Source organism: Mastigoproctus giganteus, chromosome 8 (genome assembly GCF_048544385.1).
Source record: "Mastigoproctus giganteus isolate SK-2022 chromosome 8, ASM4854438v1, whole genome shotgun sequence".
In the NCBI taxonomy this organism is placed as follows: domain Eukaryota; kingdom Metazoa; phylum Arthropoda; class Arachnida; order Uropygi; family Thelyphonidae; genus Mastigoproctus; species Mastigoproctus giganteus.
Genome location: NC_143582.1, coordinates 110,881,151 through 110,909,050, shown reverse-complemented (window position 1 = coordinate 110,909,050; position 27,900 = coordinate 110,881,151). Strand labels below are relative to the sequence as shown.

At 39.2% G+C, this 27,900-nt stretch overlaps 1 protein-coding gene across 2 annotated transcripts in view; it reads right to left on the bottom strand.

Annotated features, from left to right (window-relative positions):
* Nucleotides 1–20,438: 20,438 nt before the first annotated feature.
* Nucleotides 20,439–27,900, bottom strand: part of LOC150081769 (tetraspanin-5-like) — a 226,413-nt gene continuing 218,951 nt past the window's right edge. For both annotated transcript variants that reach the window (XM_090379628.1, XM_090379629.1), the window contains one exon: nt 20,439–20,624. The gene's annotated coding sequence lies outside the window, so the exon portion shown is untranslated. The remainder of the gene's footprint in view (nt 20,625–27,900) is intronic.

Sequence of the window (27,900 nt, the reverse complement as noted above, 5' to 3'; positions counted from 1 at the left end):
TGAAAATGGACTCATATTATGAGCATTTAAAATATGAGACTCTTTTGCTTCCACTGTGCTTGCTTATGGAAACTTTGAGTATGTGTTTTCCAGAGAGTTAAATCAGTCAAAAACTCTTGTTTCCCATAAAATTAGTTTAACAACTCAATTGTTTGAATTTGATTTGTATTTTGGATTTATGTAACTTTGCATAAAATTTGATATTCTTTGTTCTAAAAAATAATCAGTTTTTATTAATGGCTCAAAAATAATCATCCTATGTTGCAAGGAATATAACATGTGGCACTTCATGCAAGAAGCAGACTAGCGGGGTGAAAAGTGGTGTGTGTGTGTGTGTGTGTGTGTGTGTGTGTGTGTGTGTGTGTGTGTGTGTGTGTGTGTGTGTGTGAAGCAAATCAGGACAAGCAAACCACCATAAGTGCTAGGTATCAAATGTAACAAAAAGTCTGTATATCGCCATATGTAAAAGAGGAGTGTTACTTAGCCTTCCATTTAACATGCCTGCAATATTATGTTTGCAATCACTGACCCCACTATGTGCATGTTAAATGCATGCACATAAGTGGGGCCATCTGAAGCAAAATATTCTATTCAAAAGATATGCCTGTCAAATTATTATTTTAACATGCATATCTTTATAAATTTTTATAAATTTACCCTTAGGCCACAAAGGGTAAAACTGTTATATTATATATTGTGCACATATTCCTAGCAATAAACGATTGTTCTTTGTCAACAGCAGAGATGTACCAAGGAGGATGTTATGTAAGTGTGAGTATGCAGAGCAGAAGTGTAAGGCCCATGTGTTCTTCTTCATGCTCACTCAGCACACTCCTTGTTACAACTCTGTTGTTGGCAAAGAACAATAAAAATAATATCGGTTCCACTGTTCCCACAACAACTAATATCTCTCTTGGTTCTAGAGCTACCTTATTCACTTGACAAGGCTAGCACATCAAATTACTGCTGCTCTACCTTGATATGCTCCACCCTTTCTTTATGCCCTATTGTTCCTTGCATCATGACCCCCCATCTAACTCATCCATATGACTATTTGTTCCCTTCTCTCATAAATGCCCCTGTATGGGTTCAAACCATGCTGGAACTCTCTCTCAGCTGATGGCTGGCTCTTGTGGTACAGAGCCACTACTTGATTCCAGTCCAGTCTGTTTTCTGCTAGGGTGGCTGGCACTTGGCCCACATGCCTGCAGCACTTTTAGCTATTTTGTCGCCCTACTGGATTAGCATTAGTAGAGGCATATGATGCAAGGAAGCAAGCTTAGGCAGCATCAGCCAAAAAAAAAAAAAAAAAAACAACACACTTCCATTTCACCCCTCCGTTCATTCAAAATACCTGTCCAGCTGAGCCTTAAATTTATTTAGGCTATCAACTTCCATAACAAGGGATGGAAATCCGTTCCACCAATCAACTACCCGCTGGCTAAAGCCAAATTTCCGCACATCTATCCTACATCTGTCTTTCCTCAATCTGAATTTATGCCCTCTCAGGTGATTATTCTAAGCAAGAGGAAGAATCCCATTGGCACTGAGCATGCTCAAACCATTAAACACTTTATACAGCTCTATGATCACCTCGCTGGTGCCTAGTCTCCAGACACTGTAATTTGCAAAACTTAAGCCTTTCTTCATAAGAGCAACCCTTTGTTCAATTCACTAATCTTGTTGCCCTTCTCTGTACTAGTTCCAGCAGCTCTACATCCTTCTTGAAATGAGGCCTCCAGACCTGTATACAGTACTCAAGGTGTGGCCTGACCATTGCCTCATACAAGGGAATAATCACCTCCTTATCCCTGCTAGAAAATTCCTGTATATCATTGACAAGACACCATGAGCTACTCTTGCAGCCCGTCTGCACTGCTCAGAGAACTTCATATCTGCCTGCACAATAACCTCCCCCGGCACTTCCATAGCCAGGTGGGAAGAAGCAGCAGTGAGTAGCACACGCTTCTTAATTAGACCAGGGTTTGAGCCCATCACCACCAAATACGAAGGATGTGGAAAGATCAGGGAATCACCACCGCATATTCACGGAGGAATATGGCCTTAGTCGCTAATGCTCCTAAAAACCAAATAACAAACAAACAAACAAAACCCCCAGGTCCTTTTCATTCTCTACCACTGTCAGTGTCGTACCACAGTGTTGATACATTGCTCTGGGTTTGCTGTTTCCCATATGTAGTACTTTACATTTGTTAATGTTAAACTTCATTTGCCACTACTCAGCCCATCTTCTCAGCCTTTCCAGATCCTGTTGCAGCAGCATAGCGTCAGTAGTGTCCTTAACAACCTTGCCAACCTTTGTATCGTCTGCAAACTTGGACATTAAGCCTGATACACCATCATCAATATCATTTATAAATACAGAAAACAACAATGGACCCAACACTGAACCCTGAGGAACTCCACTAATAACATTAGTCCACGTTCAGCAGTGTCCATTGATTACCACTCTCTGTCTTCTGCCACTCAACCATCCCTTTATCCATAGCAGCAATTTGCCTCCAATGCCACACTGCTCCAATTTGTGCAGCAGTCTTCCATGTGCAACAGTATCAAAAGCCTTTCTAAGTTCCAAATATATAATATCAAAGTTATTCCCTGCATCCAGTTCTTTTGTGACTGCATCATAGTATCCAATCAAATTGGTCAGGGAAGACTTTCCCTTAACAAAACCATGCCATGTCCGAGCTATAACTGAAGTCTTGTCTAGATGATCCTGCAGTGCTTCTTTAACCAGGGCCTCCATTAATTTTCCTGGAACAGAAGTTAAACTCACAGGTCTATATGCTACAGTATCCTATGGAAGGAGGTAATCAAAAAGTTATCTACTTTGGTAATAATGGAACAAGACTGCCTAATTATTTTTGTTTTTCTCAATGTATATCCCTTTGAGTTCAATACATGCTCTCTATTTTGAGAGCAAAGAGGAAATACTTGAGGGAATAAAAAAAAAAGCTTTGCTCAGATCTTTGAAAACTGTCATTTACTGTTTTCTTGAGATTATCATCACTTGAAAATTGATGTCATGCAGGTGCTTCTTAATATTTCTAAATAGAAGTCAATAAAGGCTAGATTTGAACTGTACAATGGGTGGCATGGAATCCAGAACCTTTCAGATCATCAATTGTTTTATGGGACTTATGTACAATAGCAGTGTCACTCTGTCAATTTCCTCTTTTATGGCCTGCTTAATTTTTGAGAACAGCAACAATGGCATCTCCAGTGATTGTTTTCTCATGTTTTTAACCTAATTTGATCTATCAAAAGAATCCCTTCCATATCCCAAAAAATTGGCAACGTATGATCTTACAAAAAAAAAAAAAAAATGGGTGGAATCCAAAATGTTTTGGGCAGTGGTGACCTTGGTGTTTCCATTGCACAGACTCGTATTTTGTATAAGGATCACAGTGATCCATGTTTCATCACCAGCTACAATTCTTGAAAGAAACCCTTGTGGAGCAACATGTAAATTTTACTCAAAAATTTGAGCCCCGCACTGTTTCATTCTTGAGCATTCTTGGCACCTAGCAAGAGCTCATCTTTGACATAGCTAAATGTTAATGGAGAATGATCAGTACTGATCCATCAGAAATATTAGATTCTCTAGCAATCATAGACACCTTAATACATCTATCCTGCATAACCAGATCTTCAATTTTTTCTGGAATTGTCACTTCTACTGGTCATCTTGAGCAGGGATCATTCTTTAGATGTCATAAATGCTTTGAACAGAATTTTATCTAACATTCACGAATAACTTTTGATCCATTCCCTTTTCTTGTCAAAAACTGATGATGGCCCAATGCTCCAATTTCATGACATCCATCCGTCTTTCCTTTTGGATTAGCTACTTTAAATCTCTTTTGTTCTCCGGGACTGGACCTGAGTAAATAAGATGGATATTTATGAGAGAATGATAAACTTATTGAATTCCCCCATATACTTACAATTCCATGGCAATCCCTATGGCCAAGGGTGCAACCCTATCTTGACAGGACTGTAACCCTTCTTTAGAGTGTTCGATTATGACAAATGTCTTTTCACCATCTAATAATCTTGCTGAAGCTTACCACAAGGTGTGCAGTTCTAGTTTCACCTATGTAAGGTATATTTGAATTTAAAAAATAAAATAAAAACATACTGACCTTATAAGGAAGCAAGCTGTTTCCCCTACGAGAAAAAAAATTATTTTACACATTTACATATAAACACAGTGACTTCATATATTAATGTTAAGCTCCTCATCCCTAGTCCTCCGTGGCTGTGAAGACCTGAATACATGTCTAAATTCTGGCTGTGTTACATTCAGGAAAGACTCCAACCTAGATTTGGCGCCTCTGTAGCCAGGTGGGCAGGAGTGGCAGCGCGTAGCACACGCTTCTTGATTAGACCAGGGTTCGAGCCCGTGACCACTAAATACGGCGGATGCAGAAAGATCAGGGAATGACCACCGCATATCCCCGGAGCAATATGGCCTTGGTTGCTAATGCTCCTAAAAACCAAATAACAAACAAACATAACCTAGATTTGACCTGGCAATCAGGATGGTGTAGGCAACATTTGACACAAATGCAGATTCCCCACCTTGCAATCCTTTGCAAACAGAAGATGCCTGTTCTATCATCCCCTAAGAGTGTATACTAACCCCACCACACAAAGTAGCATTAAATGCATTTTTAATCTTCTCAGATATCTTTCCTATCCAGGTCTTTCTTTTCACATTGCATCTTATGTAACCCCCCCCCCCAAGGAGATGCCCACTAGTTTCTTCTAGTACACCTGTTTACTTTCTTCCACTCCTAATCTCTCCACTTCACTTCCTCTATGGCTCTCACACTGCAACACAAGGGGGCTGCGGTGGAAGTTCCAAAAACTGCATTTTAATTTTGTATAGAAGATGACCCACCTCCTTGTGACAAGGATAGATGCTGGTTAGCACATTTCCAGATGACTTTTGTTGGCTAGTTGCCAAGAGAAGAGTCATATCACAATGTCACTAAACAAACAAACTCACGCTTGACTTTCAAGAAATGCTCAAAGAAGGGACACAAGATGGGTTTGAGGTTAGCATTAGCATTAGTAGAGGCATATGATGCAAGAAAGCAAGCTTATGAAGCATCAGCCAGAAAAGAAAAAAAAAAACACACTTCCACTTCACCCCTCCATTCATTCGAAATACCTGTCCAGCTGAGCCTTAAATTTATTTAGGCTATCAACTTCCACAACAAGGGATGGAAGTCTGTTCCACCAACCAACTACTCGCTGGCTAAAGACAAATTTCCGGACATCTATCCTACATCTGTCTTTCCTCAATTTGAATTTATGCCCTCTCAGGTGATTATTCTGAGCAAGAGGCAGAATCCCATCAGCATTGAGCATGCTCAAACCATTCAAGGCTTTATATACCTCTATCAGATCACCTCGCCGGTGCCTAGTCTCCAGACACTGTAATTTGCAAAACTTAAGCCTTTCTTCGTAAGAGCAACCCTTTGTTCATTCACTAACCTTGTTGCCCTTCTCTGTACTCGTTTCAGCAGCTCTACATCCTTCTTGAAATAAGGCCTCCAGACCTGTATACAGTACTCAAGGTGGGCCTGACCATTGCCTTATACAAGGGAATAATCACCTCCTTATCCCTGCTAGAAAAATTCCTATATATCATTGACAACACACCATGAGCTACTCTTGCAGCCCGTCTGCACTGCTCAGAGAACTTCATATCTGCCTGCACAATTACCCCAGGTCCTTTTCATTCTCTACCACTGTCCGTGTAGTACCACAGAGTTGATACTTTGCTCTGGGGTTGCTGTTTCCCATATGTAGTACTTTACATTTGTTAATGTTAAACTTCATTTGCCACCTCTAAGCCCATCTGCTCAACCTTTCCAGATCCTGTTGCAGCAGCATAGCGTCAGTAGTGTCCTTAACAACCCTGCCAACTTTTGTATCGTCTGCAAACTTGGACATTAAGCTTGATATACCATCATCAATATTATTTATAAATACAGAAAACAATAATGGACCCAACACTGAACCCTGAGGGACTATACTAATAACATTAGTCCACGATGAGCAGTGTCCATTGATTACCACTCTCTGTCTTCTCCCCCTCTACCACCCCTTTATCCATAGCAGCAATTTGCTTCCAATGCCACACTGCTCCAATTTGTGCAGCAGTCTTCCATGTGCAACAGTATCAAAAGCCTTTCTAAGATCCAAGTATATAATATCAAAGTTATTCCCTGCATCCAGTTCTTTTCTGACTGCATCATAGTATCCAATCAAATTGGTCAGGCAAGACTTCCCCTTAACAAAACCATGCTGCGTCCAAGCTATAACTGAAGTCTTGTCCAGTTGATCCTGCAGTGCTTCCATAACCAGTGCCTCCATTAATTTTCCTGGAACAGAAATTAAACTCACAGGTCTATAATTACTTGTGTCAGCCTTTGATCTTCCTTTGTGAATTGGGGTTGATAAACTTCTGGCATTCACTTCTCTACAGAATTCCTTATGTGTGAATGCTGATGTAAAACACTCATTCAGTTTGTCAGCTGCCCAAGCAGGAGCAATGGTCGAACCATTGATCCAACTTGATATCAATGGTCGAACCATTGATATCAAGTTTACATAAGTAAAGAAGTCTTTGCAGTTTTTCTTTGCATCCTTTGCAAAAGATTTCTTGTAATCTGCCTTTGACTGCTTAATCTCCTTTGTGATTTGATTACAGAATAGCTTATATCTAACATAGGTTTCTTAGTCGCCTGATAAATGGATGTCATATGAACTACTGAGTCTCAGTAGTTCATCTGACATCCATTTAGGCCTAACCTTGAACAGTACGATGTGCTACACAAATATTCCCGAAATTTGAAAGTTGCGCGGGAACAATGTCTAGTACGGACCTATGGCACTAGGTAACACTGCATACATCCTTTGTGAATCGGTGTGGCATGTGGTGTCGGGCTGGATAAAGTCACTGAATTTTAAGCACAGTTCTTTGGCGGTGTGTTTCAAGTAGTTTGTGATTGTTGCATTGGCTGATGTGAGAGAACAACATGCTTGCATCAAGTTTTTCTTCCTTCTTAAGAGCAGCAGAAACCCATAAGTAGTTGAAACAAGCTTTCGGTGACAATGCTTTAGGCCAGACAGACCTACTACTGGTTTAAACATTTTAAAATAGTCGAATGTCAGTTGATGACGACAATCGCTCTTTGCATCCGTCATTGAGCACCACCCCAGAAAATGTTACAAAGGTTCAGGGGTGATCTGTGAAGACCACAGGCGGACTATCCACGACATTTGTGACATTGTAGGACTATCGTACGGCAGGTGTCAGCAGATTTTGTGAAATGAGCTGAACATGAGAAGGATTGCGGCCAAGTTCGTGCCACGATTACTGAGTGAAGACCGAAAGCAGCATCGCATGGAAGTTAGCAGAGATCTTCAAGAATGGGCCAGAGTGATCAAAACTTCTTTTCTACAGTCGCCACTGGTGAGGACAGTTGGGTATATGGGTATGACCCAGAAACCAAGCAACAATTATCCCAGTGGAAGAGCCCATCTTCGCCTCGACCGAAGAAAGCTTGACAAGTGAGGAGCAATGTGAAGTCCATGCTGATCTGTATTTTGGACATTGACAGGATTATCCATAAGGAATTTATTCCTCCTGGTCAGACCATCAATGCAAAGTTCCAACGCGACATCCTGAGGCAGTTAAGGGAAGTCATCAGGATGAACCATCCAGAGAAGTGGCACACAAAGAACTAAGTCCTTCATCATGACAACATGCCAGACAACACATCTCTCGCTGTGGTGCAGTTTTTTGGCATCCAGCAACATGACAATCGTCCTTCCCCCATTCACCAGACTTAGCCCCCTGTGACTTCTTTCTCTTTCCAAGAATGAAAATCAAGCTGAAGGGTTGAAGATTTGATAGCGTAGAAGATATCCAAATTGAATCACGGGGGGGGGGGGGGGTGCTGAACACTATGACATTCAAAAGTGTTGGTGAATAAGACCCAGGGTGAGTCTAATTTATTTTATAAATACATTTTGGAAACTTTTGGGTAGCACCTCATATTTCTTAGTTGGTATGAAAAGCCTAGTAGCTTCGAAGATTAATTCCTTCACTGCTTCCCACTTAGAATTTGCTGTTGGTAAATAACATCATCAGTTAGTCCTACTGTATAGAATTTAAAAACTGTATGAGACTGCCTTAGTCGCTTTTACGAAAGCATCCAGAGAAGTGGCACACACGCTTTCCCCTTCTCTTTACTCCTGATGGTAGGCACATCCTACATCAGTACACTGTGAACACTGTCACCAAGTGTTTCTTTTACCAGCAGATTCTTAACACATGAATAATCACTGCTGAGTAATTATAATAAAAAAAAAAAAAGTCTGTATACCTGTATATCTGTAAGAGTGAAAGCTGTGTGTAAGGTTTGAACACATGAAGAGATGTGCAATGTTCTGGCAACCCCCTCCATTTAGACTGCAAGGTGGTTCGCTATAGGGAGTAATCCATATGGAACCACCCCTGCCTTGCCAATGCTACACATCCTCTCTTTTGAGGCATGGGATGGGAACTGCTGACACTGGCTACAGCTAGTCTGGCCAGTGTGGGATTTGATGCATAACTGCACTGTGTATCCACAGGGTGGAGCCCCCTCCTCACATAGGGCACTGATCCTGACTCTTCCCCACACTCGCACTCCCCTTCCACCACCACCCATCCGAACATTAATCTTCTTCATCTGTTCCCTCCCGCTTCACACCTTCCTCTTCTAGCATTTTTCCCCCTAGGAGGCCCTCCCTGGCAAGCTCAGGAGCAGTCCAGGGTTTGCCCCTGCCAGAGAACTTTCTATCTGTACTACACCCAGCTGCCTGCCTACCTGAGGCAAAGACGAGCATTGTTGTGTTGTCCTGGTGTTCCTCCAGCATTTAGCTGGGGCCCCCCAGCTAAATGCTGGAACACCAGTACAACGCAACCCAACACTACTGCACAAACTAACATTAAAGCCTACACTATCTCTGGCATTTACAGCATTTGTAGCGTCACAATGTCCAGTGCTGCTTGACAATAGATACAATACAATGTCCTTTGTGTACTTTCTCTTTAAGGTCCTTTCTCTTTTAGGTTTATGTCTGTTAGTTAATCTACTTGATAGGTTTAATTAAACTGTATCCTCTAAAACGGATGGAGTTTAAATGATAAAGCAGATATCATCATTATTGCTTCATTGAAGACTGTTAGAGTTTATTTTACTGTTATATTAAGTGTTTTAAATGATGGCTTGTGTTTTATGATTACTTCTTCACATAAGTGAAAGAGTGAAAGTACCCTTCCCGCAAAAGATAAATTAAATTAATCTCCAAAAATGATTGGAGTATTGATAACCAAATTTGGTATTAACTTATTTGTTTTAAACAGTGATTTGTCTTTTCTTCTCTAGTTGAGAGAAATGTTAAATTGATGGCTTTGTAAGTAATGTATATATTAGTTTTACTATTGATCTTGTTGTGTGGCCTTGACAATTTGCTTAAGTTTTATCTGCTAGTATCTTATATTCTTTTCTCTCTTTAAACTCTTGCTTTCTTCCACTTCTGGGGGATGCCTATTTCTCTCATCCCCTTGCTTTTCTTCTCTTTCCAATCCATTCCCATATCCCTACGTCTCATGCTATGTTCCCTCCTTTTCATTTTCCTTATTTATTGGGATAACCAGTTTTCTTGTTAAAGAGTCTTTACCTGATGGTAGTCCCTGGTATGCCTCCATATGGCTTGGGATGGGAGTCAGGGGCAGCAGACTGGCTGTTCGCAGCTCCCTGGGTGCGAAGTTGCCAGGCATCGGCACTCAACACAACACACACAAACTTTACACACCAACTTATTCACACCTGAACACTTGACACTTACCGACTTTGGCATATTTGCTTTTCAGATGCTACTGTAGCACATAGGGAAAACCCTGGAGACTTCTTCAAAAAACAAGAATACATTGTCCTTTATGTACACACTGTGCCCCCCAAATTCAAATTCTGCATTCCTTATATCTGTGTGACATCACATCTTTGATATTCAAACAATATCAAAATACAAACAAAATTTATTTACTATACCGATGGCATTGGTGTACATGCAAGTATACACATACCTGTTCTTAATCTTAGTTATCCAAACACAGCCCATGTATTTACTTATTCTATATGACTCTCAATAGTTCTAAAAACCCCCAGCACCTTGCTTTCCAGGGTGTTTCTCATTCCAAAAGAAGTGCAAGAATCACTTTCACCTCTGCTTGTGACTATTTTTAAATCTGTCTGTGTATCCTCCGCAAGCCAGCAGTTTTTCAACTCACCTAATACTGCCTCGATAAGACCAGCAAATATTCTTGCACCCTTTCTATTAAGTGTATCCCATCCCCACAGAAACAGTCTCTCCTGTTAACAAGCACAGACCACACTAAGAAAAATTTCTACTACATAAACCTTTCACAATCTGCCAGGACCAAATTGATTGAAAAGGCTCTCATCATATACAAGAGGTCTGCACGGGCTTGGCGCTTGGCCAGAGGGCCGGGTTCTTCCAGAGCCCAAACAAGGATGTTTGGGCTCTGGCTGGGTAACACGAACGATGTTCAAGTTCGAATAATCGTAACAAATTGTTATTTCCAAACATTTCGGACTATTTCTTACATATATATATTTTTAAATACACTATATTTTGTTACACATTTAAATTCTTAAAGGTTTTTTAGAAAAAATGTGTATTAGTTGTCTGTTGACACTTTTAATTGACCAGTAAGGCGCATTTCGCCAAAGTCTCCAAAATTCATCGAAATTTGTACTCTTTCGTGGAAATGATCAGGTCTGTATTTTTGCTCAGTAAAGTAGCCTTTATTCTTAAGCAGGCATAGTTTCAATTTACATTGCATAAAGGGTATATGAGTCATTATGTCCCCTGGCAATGGGTTCCTTTTTAGTTGCATGTGTACAGTATATAGTATTTTTAAAAGTGTGATACCAATAATCCCTAGTTCTACTACATCCGAGATTTTGGGTTGACCTACTTTCAATTCTAAGAACATTCACTTGTAACACTTTCTAATCGCTTCTTTGCTATATCCAATACTGACCAATAATTTAGAAATACAGGTAAAGGGAATGATTACACATCATTCATACAGTGAGAACTGCCAGTGACAGAATTGACGGTCAGTTCTGATTTTTTAATTTAAGTAGAGATAGATATTGATATTCATTTTGGAATTATATTAAATGTGGTAAATTGAAAATTTATTACATTTTTTAGAACTTTTTTAATTTCCTTTTTTATATAATTAATATTGATAATTATTTTGGATAATTATCATTATTATATAATTATTAATATTGAATCTCAAAGTTTATTTATTTTTATTATTATGAAACTTGAAAGTAATGCCAGTGATTTTATTTATATAAAAAGTTTCAATCGAGGTGGGATAAAAAATCAGTTCTTTAGGAGGGAGAAAAAAAAAAAAAAAAAAAAATTGGGCTTGGGTCAGGTCATTTAAACCTCAGACTGGACTGGGTAAAAATAAAAAATTTAGGCTAGTGAAGACCTCTATCATATACTCCCTCCTATCGTGTCTTGGACAGAATTGCAACACTTTCAAATTTAACCCTAACTCGTGACTTTTTTTAAACATTGATCTGTATTTGTCAAGTTCAGGTCAATGTACTCAAGTAAGTCTGCAGATCTCCTATTCTTAATGTCATTAGTGCCAACGTATACAACAATATCACCTTTTGTGCCTTAAAAGACGATATCTGCTCTACAACGTCATCAACTTTTTCCCCTGGCAGCCATACCCTGGTTCTATTCCACCTATCTTTTTTGCACAATATATTTCCCGTTTCCCTGCCAATAGAGTCACTGACAACAACTAGCTCCTGTGGGACCAGCATTCTGCCTTAGGGATTGCTGCGTTGTTGCCTGATGATCAAGTGATGATATGTGGGGTTAATGTGGGTAGCTGAGAGCTTGATGGGACCCCAATTTAAAGGATGGCATCCATCCTGTTCTTTCAAGCTCTCATAAAGGCCCATAACAATGCTGAGTTGGCACCCAATATGCTCGCACTCTTTACATCGAACACACACACAAAGACATCCCTCTTGGAAATATCATGTCCCATTCCTGAACGCTTTGCAAATATCAAACAAGCAGTACATTTCATAAGGCTGTGATTCAGAGGACAACCCCCGCCCACAGTTCTCCCCCAAGCCACAGCACTCCCACTGCCTTGAGCCTTTTGCTTTGGTATGGAACAGGCCCATGGTATGTCTGCAAGGAGCAAAGGTTGATGATGCTGTAGAGCAGATATCATCTTTTAAGGGCACAAAAGGTGATATAGTTGTACACGTTGGCACTAATGATATCAAGAGTAGGAGACCGGCAGAATTGCTTAACAAGTACAGGTCACTGTTGAAAAAAGCCGTGAAATAGGGTTGAAATTGAAATTGTCTGCAATTCTGCCCAGACACGATAGGAGGGAGTATATGATGAGAGCCTTGTCGATCAATTCGGCCCTGGAAAGATTGTGCAAGGCTCAAGGGGTAGAATTTTTTTCAGCCTGGACTGTACTTGTTAACAGGAGGGATTGCTTCTACAGGGATGGGATATACTTAAATAGAAAGGGTGCAAGAATATTTGCTGATGCTATCGAGGCAGTGTTAGGTGGGTCGGAAAACTGCTAGCTTGGGGGGAGACAAAGACGAATAGATTAACAGTAGCCACTGGCAGAGGTGAAAGAGATTCTTGCACTGCTTCTATTGGAATGAGCAGAAGCCTGAAAAACAAGATGCAGGATATTTCAGAGACTGCTGGGAGTCATTGCAGTACAAGTAAACACATGGGTTGTGTTAGGCTAGCTAAGAATAGAAATAGGTGCATGTATACTTGCGTGTACACCAATGCTAGGAGTTTAGTAAATAAATTTGATGAATTTGAGGTATTGCTCAAAACATCAAAGGCAGATATTGTTGGGATATCAGAGATGTGGTGTCACACAGATATAAGGAATGCAGAACTGGAATTTGGGGAGTACAACGTCTACAGAAAGGATAGACGGATAGGAAGGGAGGAAGGGTTATACTATTAGTTAAGAAATACATAAAATCCAAGGAAGTGAAGCCAGTGGACATCGCTGGACAGTGAAGTGTCGAGTCAGTTTGGTGTGACATAAGCATTGGGAAATCAAAATTGAGAGTAGGAGTGTGCTATAGGCCTAATGACTCTGATGAGTATAATAAGAAACTGTACAGGGAAATAGAGTGAGCCAGTAAATCAGAGAGTCTCATATAATTGGAGATTTTAATTTCCCAGATATTGACAGGATTTTGGGGGCTGGTCACTCACACACTAGCAAGGCTTTTGTGGATTTATTGTATGACTGTTTTCTACATCAGCATGTTCAGGAGGCAACCAGAGAGAGGAATACTCTTGATTTGATTATCAGCAGTGATTCTTCATGCATTAAGAATCTGCAGATAAATGAACCACTAGTTGGCAGTGATCACAGTGTGCTGAAGTGGGATTTACTCAAAGAGGTAACTACCATTAGGGGTAAAGGGAAGGGTTATTGCTTTCGTAATGGCGACTACGATTGACTGAGACAGTATTTAAATTCTATACAGTGGGACCAACTGATGTTGTTACCAACAGCAAATGCAAAATGGGAAGCATTCAAATTACTTATCTTGGAAGCTACTAGGCTTTACATACCAACTAAGAAATATTGTTCAAGGTTTAGGCCTAAATGGAGGTCAGATGAACTGATGAGGCATATGGCAGAGAAGAAACATGCATGGGATACATACAAATTAACACATGACACAGAAGCCTATGATAGATACAAGTTGATCTGTAACCAAGTTACAAAGGAGGTTAGGCAGGCGAAGGCAGATTACGAGAAATCTTTGGCAAGGGATGCAAAGAAAAACAGCAAAGAGTTCTTTACTTATGTAAACTCTAGAAGGAAGGGGATGAATCAGATTGGTCCACTTGACATCGATGGGTCAACTGTTGATGATCCTGCTCAGGTAGCTAACAAACTAAATGAATATTTTGCATCGACATTCACACATTAGCATTAGCATTAGTAGAGGCATTTGATGCAAGAAAGCAAGCTTATGCAGCATCAGCCAAAAAAAAAAAAAAAAAAAAAAAAAGTAACATAAATAAATAAAAATAACCACTTCCACTTCACCCCTCTGTTCGTTCGAAATACCTGTCCAGCTGAGCCTTAAACTTATTTAGGCTATCAACTTCCACGACAAGGGATGGAAGTCTGTTCCACCCACCAACCACCCGCTGGCTAAAGGCAAATTTCCGCACATCTATCCTACATCTGTCTTTCCTCAATTTGAATTTATGCCCTCTCAGGTGATTTTTCTGAGCTAGAGGAAGAATCCCATCAGCATTGAGCATGCTCAAACCATTCAAGGCTTTGTACACCTCTATCAGATCACCCCGCTGGTGCCTAGTTTCCAGACACTGTAATTTGCAAAACTTAAGCCTTTCTTCGTAAGAGAACCCCTTTGTCCCATTCACCAATCTAGTTGCCCTTCTCTGTACTCGTTCCAGCAGCTCTACATCCTTCCTGAAATGAGGCCTCCAGGCCTGTATACAGTACTCTAGGTGTGGCCTGACCATTGCCTTATACAAGGGAATAATCACCTCCTTATCCGCTAAAAAATTCCTATATATCATTGACATGAGGAGTTATTTAGCGAGGGGAAAGCCAGAGGTGTATTCAACTCTAGCAGCAAGCTGGAGAATCTTGTAATAACTGAGAGTAAAGTGTAGGAGAAATTGTTGAAGATAAACACAAGAAAGGCACTCGGGGTGGATGGGATCTATCCAGTTATATTAAAGGAGGCAGCAAAGGAAGTAAGCAAACCCTTAGCCATAATTATGAGAGCTTCCTTGGACTCAGGGGAGGTACCCACAGACTGGAGATGTGCAAATGTCACCCCAATTCACAAAGGAGGATCAAAGGCTGACACAAGTAATTATAGACCTGTGAGTTTAACTTCTGTTCCAGGAAAATTAATGGAGGCACTAGTTAAAGAAGCACTGCAGGATCATTTAGACAAGACTTCAGCTATAGCTCGGACACAGCATGGTTTTGTTAAGGGGAAGTCTTGCCTGACCAATTTGATTGGATACTATGATGTAGTCACAAAAGAACTGGATGCAGGGAATAACTTTGATATTATATATTTGGATCTTAGAAAGGCTTTTGATACTGTTGCACATGGAAGACTGCTGCACAAATTGGAGCAGTGTGGCATTGGAGGCAAATTGCTGCTGTGGATAAAGGGGTGGCTGAGGGGGAGAAGACAGAGAGTGGTAATCAATGGACACTGCTTGTCGTGGACTAATGTTATTAGTGGAGTCCCTCAGGGCTCAGTGTTGGGTCCATTATTGTTTTCTGTATTCATAAATGATATTGATGAGGGTATATCAAGCTTAATGTCGAAGTTTGCAGACGATACAAAGGTAGGCAGGGTTGTCAAGGACACTACTGACACTATGCTGCTGCTGCAACAGGATCTGGAAAGGTTGAGCAGATGGGTTGAGAGGTGGCAAATGAAGTTTAACATTGACAAATGTAAAGTACTACACATGGGAAACAGCAACCCCAGAGCAACGTATCAACTCTGTGGTACTACACTGACAGTGGTAGAGAATGAAAGGGACCTGGGGGTGGTTGTGCAAGTAGATATGAAGTTCTCTGAGTAGTGCAGACGGGCTGCAAGAGTAGCTCATGGTGTGTTGTCAATGATATATAGGAATTTTTCTAGCAGGGATAAGGAGGTGATTATTCCCTTGTATCAGGCAATGGTCAGGCCACACCTAGAGTACTGTATACAGGTCTGGAGGCCTCATTTCAAGAAGGATGTAGAGCTGCTGGAACGAGTACAGAGAAGGGCAACAAGATTAGTGAATGGAAGAAAGTGGTGCTCTTACGAAGAAAGGCTTAAGTTTTGCAAATTACAGTGTCTGGAGACTAGGCACCAGCGAGGTGATCTGATAGAGGTGTATAAAGCCTTGAATGGTTTGAGCATGCTCAATGCTGATGGGATTCTTCCTCTCACTCAGAATAATCATCTGAGAGGGCATAAATTCAAATTGAGGAAAGACAGATGTAGGATAGACGTGCGGAAATTTGCCTTTAGCCAGCGGGTGGTTGATTGGTGGAACAGACTTCCATCCCTTGTCGTGGAAGTTGATAGCCTAAATAAGTTTAAGGCTCAGCTGGACAGGTATTTTGAACGAACAGAGGGGTGAAGTGGAAGTGGGTTTTTTTTTTTTATTTTTTTGGCTGATGCTGCATAAGCTTGCTTTCTTGCATCAAATGCCTCTACTAATGCTAATGCTAATGATCAAGTGATGATATGTGGCGTTAATGTTGGTAGCTGAGAGCTTGATGGGACCCCAATTTAAAGGATGGCATCCATCCTGTTCTTTCAAGCTCCCATAAAGGCCCATAACAATGCTGAGTTGGCACCCAATATGCTCGCACTCTTTACATCGAACACACACACAAAGACATCCCTCTTGGAAATATCATGTCCCATTCCTGAACGCTTTGCAAATATCAAACAAGCAGTACATTTCATAAGGCTGTGATTCAGAGGTCAACCCCCACCCACAGTTCTCCCCCAAGCCACAGCACTCCCACTGCCTTGAGCCTTTTGCTTTGCTGCTCTGGTCTGAAACATGATATTGGTTCAATTTCAATATAATTTAAAAAATTACACTAAACTTTATCACGATGCAGTAAAACACTATGCACTGGTTATGCGACGAAGTTTACGTTATTGAATATTTCAATATATATTTCCATTTATTATATATATATATATATATATATATATATACACACTGTGCTGCCACTTTATTAGGTAAACTCCTGCTGTGCACACAAATGGTTTGTCCCACAGCGTTGCACGTCACATGACCACAGTTGTGGATATAAATGCAGCAGATAAACCTTTCTAGTATCAGCTAAACGTACAAACCGTAGCAAGAATGGTGGAAAGGAGTGTTTTTTTTTGTTAGTTGTTGGTACGTCAGCTTTTGTGGCCATATTGCACCTCCCAAGGTTTTTGCATTTTCTACTCTGATCCAAGCCCGAGGCAGGACTCGAACCCACGACCTTTGGATTGCCAGGCTTTACCCACCCAGCTAGCCCAGTCAGCCAAGGAGTGATCTATCGGACTTCGAACGTGGCATGGTATTAGGTGCAAGACGTGCTGGACAAAGCATCTCTGAAACGGCAGTTCTCCTGAACTTCTCACACACCACAGTTTCAAGGGTGTAGTAGTAGTGGCGGCATGTGATGCAAGAAAGCATGTGTATCAGCTTATGCAGCATCAGCCAAAAAAAAAAAAAAAAAAATCGCACCATTCCCTCCAAATGCCTGTCCAGTTCCTCCTTAAATTTATTCAACCTATCAACTTCCACAACGAGAGACGGAAGTTTGTTCCGGCAATTAACCACCCGCTGGCTGAAGGCAAATTTCCGCACATCTAATCTACATCTGTCTTTTCTTAATTTGAATTTATGCCCCCTTAGGTTCGTAATCTGAACAAGTGGAAGGATCCCATCAGAATTCAGCGTGCTCAACCCATTCTAGGCCTTATATACCTCAATCAGATCACCGCGCAGGTGCCTAGTCTCCAGCCACTGCAATTTGCAGAACTTAAGCCTCTCTTGGTAAGAGGATCCCTTCATTCCTCTCACCAATCTTGTTGCCCTTCTGTGTACACACTCAAGTAAATCTACATCCTTCCTAAAATGAGGCCTCCAGACCTGTACACAGTACTCAAGGCGTGGCCTGACCATTGCCTTATACAGAGGGACAATCACCTCCTTTTCCCTGCTAGCAAAATTCCTATATATCATTGACAAAACACCATGACCTGCCCTGGCAGCCTGTCTGCATTGCTCAGAAAACTTCATCTCTGACTGCACAATTACTCACAAGTCTTTTTCATTTTCTACCACCTTAAGTGTAGTAGCACACAGTTGGTACGTTTCTCTGGGGTTACTTCTACCCATATGCAGTACTTTGCATTTGTCAAGGTTAAACTCCAGTTGCCACTTCTTAGCCCATCTGCCCAAATTATCTAGATCCTGTTGCAGTAGCACACTGCCATTACTGTCATTAACAACCCTGCCAACTTTGTATCATCTGCAAACTTCGACATTAAGCCTGATATACCTTCATCAATATCATTGATAAATATACAAAATCGAGAATGGTGCAATGAACAGGAAACAGAAAGTTCCTGGTGCATCATGTCGATGGAAGGCTCAGAATTTGGCGAAAACAACACAAATCCATGCACCCGTTATGTCTGACGACTACTGTGCAAGGTGGTGGGGGCAGTGTTACGGTCATTGTCATATTCCAAGAATATGACAATGACTTTTCTTTGCTGCAGTGGCCCATTCAGTTCCCTGGATTGAGATCCAGGGAACTGAATGGGCTGTTCAAAAAAGGGCTGTTCGCTGCAGGCCTACACCTCCGTCGAATCTCAAGGAACTGCGTGACACACTCATGTCTGCACGGTACTCCATTCCTGAACGTTTTCAGCATCTTGTTCAATCCATGCCTAGAGCTTAAGTTATATGTATTTTGTATCTCCTACCAAGTTAACGTCATATGAATTCCATACCTCCCATCAAGTTTAAGTTATATAACCCCAGGGACTCACATCTGGTGAGTATGGGCTTGGCACACCTAGGGTCCTGAGCTGGATATCATCATTCTTCTCTTTCTTGGTGATTCCCTTCTACTTTTGACTCTCTCTCTCTCTCTCTCTCTCTCTCTCTCTCTCTCTCTCTCTCTCTCTCTCTCTCTCTCTCTCTCTCTCAGGGTAACTCGGGGATTTTTTTTTTTTTTTTTTTGGCTGGTGCAGCATAAGCCTCAGGCTTCCTTGCACCATGTAGCTAATAATAATAATAATAAGTTATAATGTTGCATTTGTAAATTCTAAGTAGTTATAATAAATTTAATTATTTTCAACCTAATTCAAACCCTCGCATGACCCATTTGTGACACTATATCTAAGCCAAATTACTGACACTAAAAGTTCTATCAATATTAATGTCATATGTTATGGACTACATGATAAAGCTAAATTATTAAAACATGTATATAGGCTATAAATTATAGTTTAGAATCCTGTCTGGATAATAATTACACTGGTACAAGCTATGCAGAATCAGTACTAAAACAATGGTGGCAGAATTCAAAATTTCTTATTGATACAACCCAATGCCATCATAAGTTGACTGTGGTGTTTTATGCAATTACAAAGGGCAAATAAAGAATAAATACATCAAATTAATCAGGAAATCACAAAAAACTGTGCTACTAAATTTAAATGAAAAGTTAGAGAAAAACGATAATTTCAAATCAATAAATAAAATTCCACTTAGCAGCTTTTGAAAAATGTGTAGCTCCCTTAGCCTCGACAGCAAATTCATAGTTATCTCTGATGTATATTTTGAAAGTCATTTTGCTGATGTGAAACTAAGACTGTGGAAAGGTGTGCTTGTGCTCTCTCTCAAGATCTTAAGCAGTTCATTCAGTCTTTCCTCAGTAGTCACAGTTCTATACTTGGCTGGCTGGGTTCACTGCACAGCACTTTGTGTTTCCCTAAACTGAACTGGTCATTGGCCCTTAACAGTTTATAGTACTGTCATTCGTAATTTTGATGACTAAAAGTAATGTAGTCAGCCAAGAGTATATATGCCGGTTTGATAAAATTTGCTTTTATAATGTAAACAGCCATTTTTAACGTATCATTGGTCGAATTCAGTAACATGATGAACTCTAGTCCCATTCATAACTAAAAGATTACGAATAGTTTCACATGGAGTCAATATGTGTAGCCTGGAATTTCAAAAACAGATAGTCGGGAAAGGAACTGGCCAAACCTGTGTTAAACTAGGAAATAAGCTTTCGAAAACGTGACCCGAACAGATGCAAAGTGTATTCATGATTTAACTGTAATATAAGGTACTATGGATCCTTTTCAGTTAAATGTACCTTTTTAATATTCAAAATCATATTTTGAAATTTTATGTTTTGGAAAGCTACTGAGTTTGAGTCATAAAAATGAGAGAGAATTTATTTTATCATTATTAAAAAACATAACAGTAACAAAATTCACGTCAATAATGCACAGTGAACCACATCACAAACTACTTTCTAGTCTAGCATACCGTTAAACTAAAGATATAAATAATGAAGTTCAAAAAGGCAAAATAATTACAATATAAATTGTAAATGTTTTTAAGTTTTGTAAAAATCATCATGGTTTAGTGACTGGCGCGCGCATGCACGCACGCACTAAAAGATTGCAAATAATTTGAGAATAATTATTTCTAAGTAAATTGAATTGCAATAAAAAGTTTCTAAATAATAAAGGTCATCATCTGTAGACTGTAAGGAGATAATTTCAGCCCTACTACATCTCAGTTAACTGAAATGCAATTTGTGATATTGTAGCACTATTACCACATCAAGGACTAACCTGCAAAAAAAAGTATTTGTTTTTAATATTATTCAATTTCTTTCTTACTTTAAGTATATTCTGTTGTTTTTTAAAGCAAAATTTTGTGAAAACATTAAAATATGATTATAAAGTAAGGAGTTTAATTCTGTAATAAACATGGCTTTAATGGCATGCATTAATGAATTTTCTTTCCTTCAAAACAAGTCCCCTCATGCATTTTAACTAATGATGCCACTAATGCAAAAGATGTGTCCTGAATATTGTATATTGATACACATATTATAATATAGCTTATGAAATTCCAGTAAAACTGCAAAGTGCTATATAGGTAGCACAACCGCTAAATACAACACATCAAAAACAGCAAATACCAGAGCATATAATCATAATAACAGTTTAAAATAAAACCACTCTAATTGAACTTATTGATATATAAATAAATTGAACTTAGCCAATATGCAATCTTTCAAACATATCCCTTTAATAGATTCAGAAATAATTCTAATCAGATTAAATTCCAATTATAAATTAATTCAGATTGAAATCAGTTTGTCTTATAATGGGGAATTTTAACTTCCAAGATATCGACTTGAACTTCTGGGTTGGTCACTTGCACACCAGCAGCACGAGAGAGAGAGAGAGAGAGAGAGAGAGAGAGAGAGAGAGAGAGAGAGAGAGAGAGAGAAAGAAAGAGAGAAAGAGAGAGAGAGAGAGAGAGAGAGAGAGAGAGAAATTCTCTTGATCAGATTATCAGCAGTATTTCTTCTTCATGCATTAAGAATCTGCTGATAAAGGAACTACTAGGTGCCACTGATCACAGTGTGCTGACATAGAATTTACTCAAAGATGTAACTACTATTAGGGGTAAAGGGAAGAGTTTTTGCTTTCATAAAGGTGACTACAGCAGTCTCAGACAGTTTTTAAATTCTATATAATGGGATCAACTGATTATGTTACCAACAGCAAATTTTAAATGGGAAGCATTCAAGAAAGTAATCTTGGAAGCTACAAGACTTTTTTGTCTCAACTAAGAAATACTGCTCAAGGTTTAGGCATAAATGAATGTCAAATGAACAAATGAGACTTGTGGCAGAGAAGAAAAATGCATGTGATACATATAAATTATCAGGTGACACAGAAGACTATAGCAGATATAAGCCAGTCTGTAACCAAGTTACAAAAGAGGTTAGACAAGTGAAGGCAGATTATGAGAAATCTTTGGCAAACAATGCAAAGAAAAACAGCAAGGAATCTTTACTTATGTAAACTCTAGAAGGAAGGGGGTGAATTGATTGGTCCACTTGATATTGATGGTTCAATTGTTGATGATCCTGCTGAGGTAGCTGACAAACTGAATGGGTATGAAGCTGAGGAGCTTATCAAACTCAAGCAGGGAGCTAAATGATTTTGTAATAACTGAGATCGAAGTGGAAGAGAAATCGTTGAAGTTGAACATGAGAACGGCATCTGGGGTGGATGGGATCAATCCAGTTATATTAAAGGAGGCAGAAAAGGAAGTAAGCAAACCCTTAATCATAATTATGAAAACTTCCTTGGACTCAGGGGACCCCATGGATTGGAGATGAGCAAATGTGTCCCCAATTCATAAAGGGAATCAAAGGGTGACACGAATAATTACAGACCTGTTAGTTTAACTTCTGTTTCAGGGAAAATTTATACTCATCAGGGAGTCACTGGTGAAAGAAGCACTGCAGGATCATCTAGACAAGACTGCAGTTATAGTTCAAACACAGCATGGGTTTGTTAAGGGGAAGTATTGTCTGACCAATCTGATCTGATACTACAGTGCGGTGACAAAGGAACTGGATGCAAAAAATAATTTTGATATCATATACTTGGATTTCAGGAAAGCTTTTGATATGGTTCCATATAAAAGGCTACTGTACCAATTGGAGCAGTATGGCTTTAAGGGCTAGTTGCTGCTATGGATAAAGGGATGGTTGAGTGGGAGAAGACAGAGTTGTCTCTGTCAATGGGCATTTTTGTGCTCTTTGTGGACTAATGTTATTAGTGGAGTTCCCTGGGTTTGGTGTTGGGACCATTATTGTTTTTTGTATTTATCAATGATATTGATGAAGGTATATCAGGGTTAATGTCCAAGATTTCAGACTATATGAAGGTTGGCAGGGGTTAATGACAGTAATGACAGTTTGATTAAACATGTGGGTCCTAATGGTATTAAATACAAATAAATTGAGAATGTGGTCAAAAAGCATAAGAAAAAACCATACTGAAAAAACTTGGTGAGTTAAGGCACAAAATGTAATTGTGTCCATGATCATGCCCAGGAATGATAGGAAGGATTTTGTCAGCACAGTCTTGAATTTATTTTGCAGAATGGATACAATTTGACAGAATAAGTGCAAGAGTTCCTTGCTAAAGTCACCAAGGAGCTTTAATGGTTCAAACTGCTTGTGAGTGGGAGGTGGGAAGGAACTGAAGAGAATTAGAGATGCAATTGGTTAGTGGTATGGTCACACCTGCATTCCTTCTGGTGGCTCAAATGGGAGGGTGCCAAAGCACAACAGGATAATCAGTCATCATTTAAGTACACAAAAGGATGTGATGGAAGCAATGGACAAAAGGCTAATGATGGTGCAAATAGCTTAAATAATGCCAGCCAACAAAAAATATTTTTTGTCATACTACCTCACCAATGAAAATAAGTGATTCTGGAGAAAATAAACGTGCTGATTCCAAAAATCATCAAAAAAAAAAAGGCTCTATCACATCTATATCAAAAGATGTACCAATGCTTAATGTTAAAATAAAGGGATATATACATATAATTCAAGTTTGTAATACAAGTGTAAAAAATATGTTCTCTATAACTCATTTAATTTCGGAAAAAATATCATAAATCATTGCAAAATAGTTATATTTTAATAATATATAATCAGCATATAATTGTCCTTAAAAATGTTTGCTACTAAGGAATTTTCTCTTGTATTTCTGCTTACTCTCCCTCACAAGGAACTAGAAGTAATCGCCGATCATTACAGGATTCCAGTGACCTTGGTACCGCTTTTCTATTGTGAAAATATCTTGATATCACTCACATCTTCCAGATTTTTGGGGGAAAATTCAAGATGGGAATGAAGAAAATAAATTTTCAACGACATTCAACAGCCCATGTTTTTGTAGCACTCAAGTAAATTAGACACCAACATTTCATAGTTTTCTTCTTTCCTATTACCCAAAAAATCATGTAAAGTAAGACCCCCGTATCAAAGGGGGATACGTTCCAAGACCTCCTGTGGATGGTTGAAACCGCAGATATAAGCGAACACCTGCTGACCCGATATGATTTTCATGATTTTTAACATAATTTTCTTGTACATACATAACTATAATAAAGTTTAATTGATAAATTTAACACACAGTAAGACATTACCAACATTAAATACGGTAATAATAAAGTCATTGTACTTTATTATCCAGTACTGTACTCTCTCTCTCTCTCTCTCTCTCTCTCTCTCTCTCTCTCTCTCTCTCTCTCTCTCTCTCTCGAATGAAAGGGATTCTGACGTTTTAGCCTAATCCTCAAGAGATGATAGAGCAATGAAAAAATATCATGTATCAAAGGATGATGGAGCAATGAAAATTATACTATCGATACACCTCAAAGGACAAATGCACAAACAGTACATACCTGTACTGTTACACATTTTACAATGAAAAAACTTGTACAGTACTATTGTACCATGTACTGTACCTGTATATATCATGTAATGAAAAGAGTTTTATTTGTTAGAAAATATCTTAGCCTATTGTGGGTACTCACCGGCTTCTCCGTTCTTTGTTGTTGCTGCGACGATCCAAGATGACGATGATACTGTACAATGCCTACGATGATGAGATGAAGTGGGGTGATGGTGTAGGCATTGTGATGTTCTTCTAGGCTATTGACCTTCTGATGAGATGCGAGAAGGATATCTTTTGAAGCTGGAGGAGACAAAGATGACAGTCGTTGGATGACATCAAGAGTAGACGATGTTGACGTCTGTGGATCGTCAATAGTGGACACTTTTTTCCCGAACTTTTTGAAGAACATTGTGATAGGGAGTTGTTTCTTTTGCCTTTTTAATTCATCAAACATATGCTGGATAGGTTCCGTTGCTTCCATTATCAAATGGGTAACTTTAATGCTGCATTCCATCATAGGATCGTAATCTTCTCCTGTAAGTTTTGTACCATCCGAAACACTTCACCAAATTTTTCAAGTGTCCACTTTGCTGGTTTAGCTTCAGTTTCTTCTTCCTCTGTAGACGACCTAACAAGGTCTTCAAACTTCTTGTTCATCAAACCTCACAATGTTCTTCGATATGGTCTACCATTTCTTCAGCTATTATATCAACCAATCTATCGCCACCAACTTCTCTTGCTGTTCGGATGATCTCGTTTACCTCTCCGTCAATTCCTGGGAAGCCTTTGAAATCATGGACAACTTCACTCCACAAATTCTTCCAGCATGCATTCACCGTTTCTGGTTTTAATTCATCCATTGGACCTTTGATGAATGTTATCGCATCAGCAATGGTGAATGATTTCCAGGCGTCCGTGATTTCAATGTCAGGGTCAGCATCAATCGCTGCTCAAATCTCGAAAGCTTGCCGAGTATATGCGGCCTTGGCACACTTAATGATACCCTGGTCGAGTGGCTGAAGCAGTGGGGTCATGTTAGGTGGAAAAAATACAACCTGGACATTAGGATCTTCGTTGATAATCGACTTAGGATGGCTAGACGCACTGTCTATTATTAATAAAACCTTGAAAGGCAACCCTTCCTTCTCCAAATATTTCCTCACTTTGGGGATGAAGCATTCGTGGAAACATTCAATGAATAACACTGCCACGACCCATGCCTTGAGGTTGTGTTGCCAGAAGACGGGCTAACAATTTTTGTTTTTGTGCTTGAGAGCATGAGGATTCTTCGCTTGGTAAACAACACCAGGCTTTATCATATGCCCGGGCACATTGCCACATAGTACCAACATCAATCGGTCCTTCCATGCTTTAAAGCCTGGTGCCTGTTTTGCAGTTTTGTGGATATAGGTTCTGTTGGGCATATTTCCCCAAAACAGTCCTGTTTCATCACAATTAAAAACTTGCTTAGGATGGTAGCCTCCTTCCTCTATAATTTTCTTTAACTCTGCCGGAAACGTGGCAGCAGCTTCCTCATCGGCAGATGCAGCTTCTCTGGTAATTTTTATATTTTTCAGATTAAATATATTTCTGAATCTATGTAACCATCCCCTGCTTGCTGTAAATGGCTTGGTTTTCTCTTCTGTCTCGCTTTTTTTCCGAAAGTTCTTGTATAGGCTTAAGACCTTTTGCTGTACATTGCCATCAGTGGGCATCCCTTTTTCTGTTCATATCTTCCACCCAAAAATTTAATGCTTTTTCTACCTTCACTAACACCCTATCATGCACTATAGCAGTTACTTTTGCAGTCTGAGGTGCAACAGAAAAATTAGCATGAATTTTGTCTTTATGCTTCATCACTTCATGAATTGAAGGTTCGTTCTTACCATACAACCTGGCAATCTCCGCATACGATTTTCTTTCTTTTTCAATCATATCGAGAATTTTTACTTTTTCACTAATGGGAAGCACTTCATGGCTTCTCTTAGACTTAGAAGCACTACCAGCACCACTACTCTTGCACTTTGGGGCCATTATTACAGTAAATAAGGGCTTTCTTAAACAAAGGCACTGCAATAATGCTACAACAAATGTGATCAGCGAGAACACTAGAGGCAGATAGGGGGAAAGTTTCACATAGGGTGGGTATGAGGCCAAAGGGAGATGAGTCATGTACTAGGCTGGCAGACTTCTCAATGTCACTGCCTGTACTCGCTTGGCAGGCTGTTTGAAACTTATGAACCATTTATTTTTTTATTTTCTGTAATTTTCCAAATTTTTTTCATTTTTTTCCCAGTGGTTAACTGCGGGTAACTGAATCAGCGGATATGGGGGCACAACTGTACTACTGCCTTAAATGATCATCAAGCTGCCAATTCAACCTCCTTTAACTGGGTTTCAAACACATCATCTTTCAGGAGTTTCCTATTTTGGTGTCCTACAAAAATTCCTTCCATAAGTTTGGCATATGTTAAATTAGGAATCTTCAGAAGTCCAATAATGTCTTTGCAAAAACACATACTGTCCTCAGTAACAAAATATTTCGAAAACTTTTCATGTATTTTTCGAAACACTGAAATCTTTGTTCCTGCTCTTAGTATATTCCACTGCTGTAACCTAGAACCTACTTGGAAAACCTTGTAAACCACAGACTATAAAAATCCTCACCAAAAATGCTAAGTGTGCTCTCTTTAAATCATAAATTGCTGCATCAGAATTTGAACCTAAGAACCACAGGTAGAAGTCCGATTATGTTCATCACAAGAAAACCGATGTCAGAATGATTGCTAAAATTAAGAGAATTAGCTTATATCTGTTAAAATAAATCAGTATATCATCCATTACTGGCTAGATTATGCAAAATTTGCATATTTTGGTAAAACATAATTCCCTCTATATTTAATAACTGTGATGTGATGTGAAACTATAATGGTGATTTTTGAAATATACACAAAACTGGTTAAAAACAGCATTTAAGTTCTTGGAGGTAAGAATCATGTTGGCTAGTGTAATTATAAGGAATGTATATAAAAGTGAATAACAAGAAAATACAAAGCTTAAACTGTTTATATAAAAATATTAGGGGCATTGTCAATAATATGGATGCATTTTAACTATTGGTTGTCTGGAGATGATGATATAATAGGGTAAATTGAGAGGTGCCACCTGATGTAGGGAATGATGAACTTCATTTTGAAAGACACTCTTAGCTTCATAGTTACCAACATTTGACTTCTGAAAAACTAGAAAATTAGGTATTTTGTAAGCAGGAGAAAAACAGTAGGTTTTTAAAGTCCACACTGTACTAGAAGTTAAATTTCACTGACAAAACATATTTCATATGAAAATGCTGACAGAGAACTATTTCCAATATTAACTTACCTATCACTTATCTGTCTATGGATTTCTGTTTATACTGTTTGATAGACATCAACTAATTATGATTGCTTCAAGAAAGATAGCTACTTTAGAAACATTGATTCAAAGATTAGTTTACAATATTGGTACCACTGTTCAGACTTGGCTCTTGATAGTTTCCAAAACTACACCAGAAAGAGATATGAATTCAGTTCCCCACTTGGATGAATATTTTCTGATATTCAATGTCTACGAAGAATTATTAAAATAC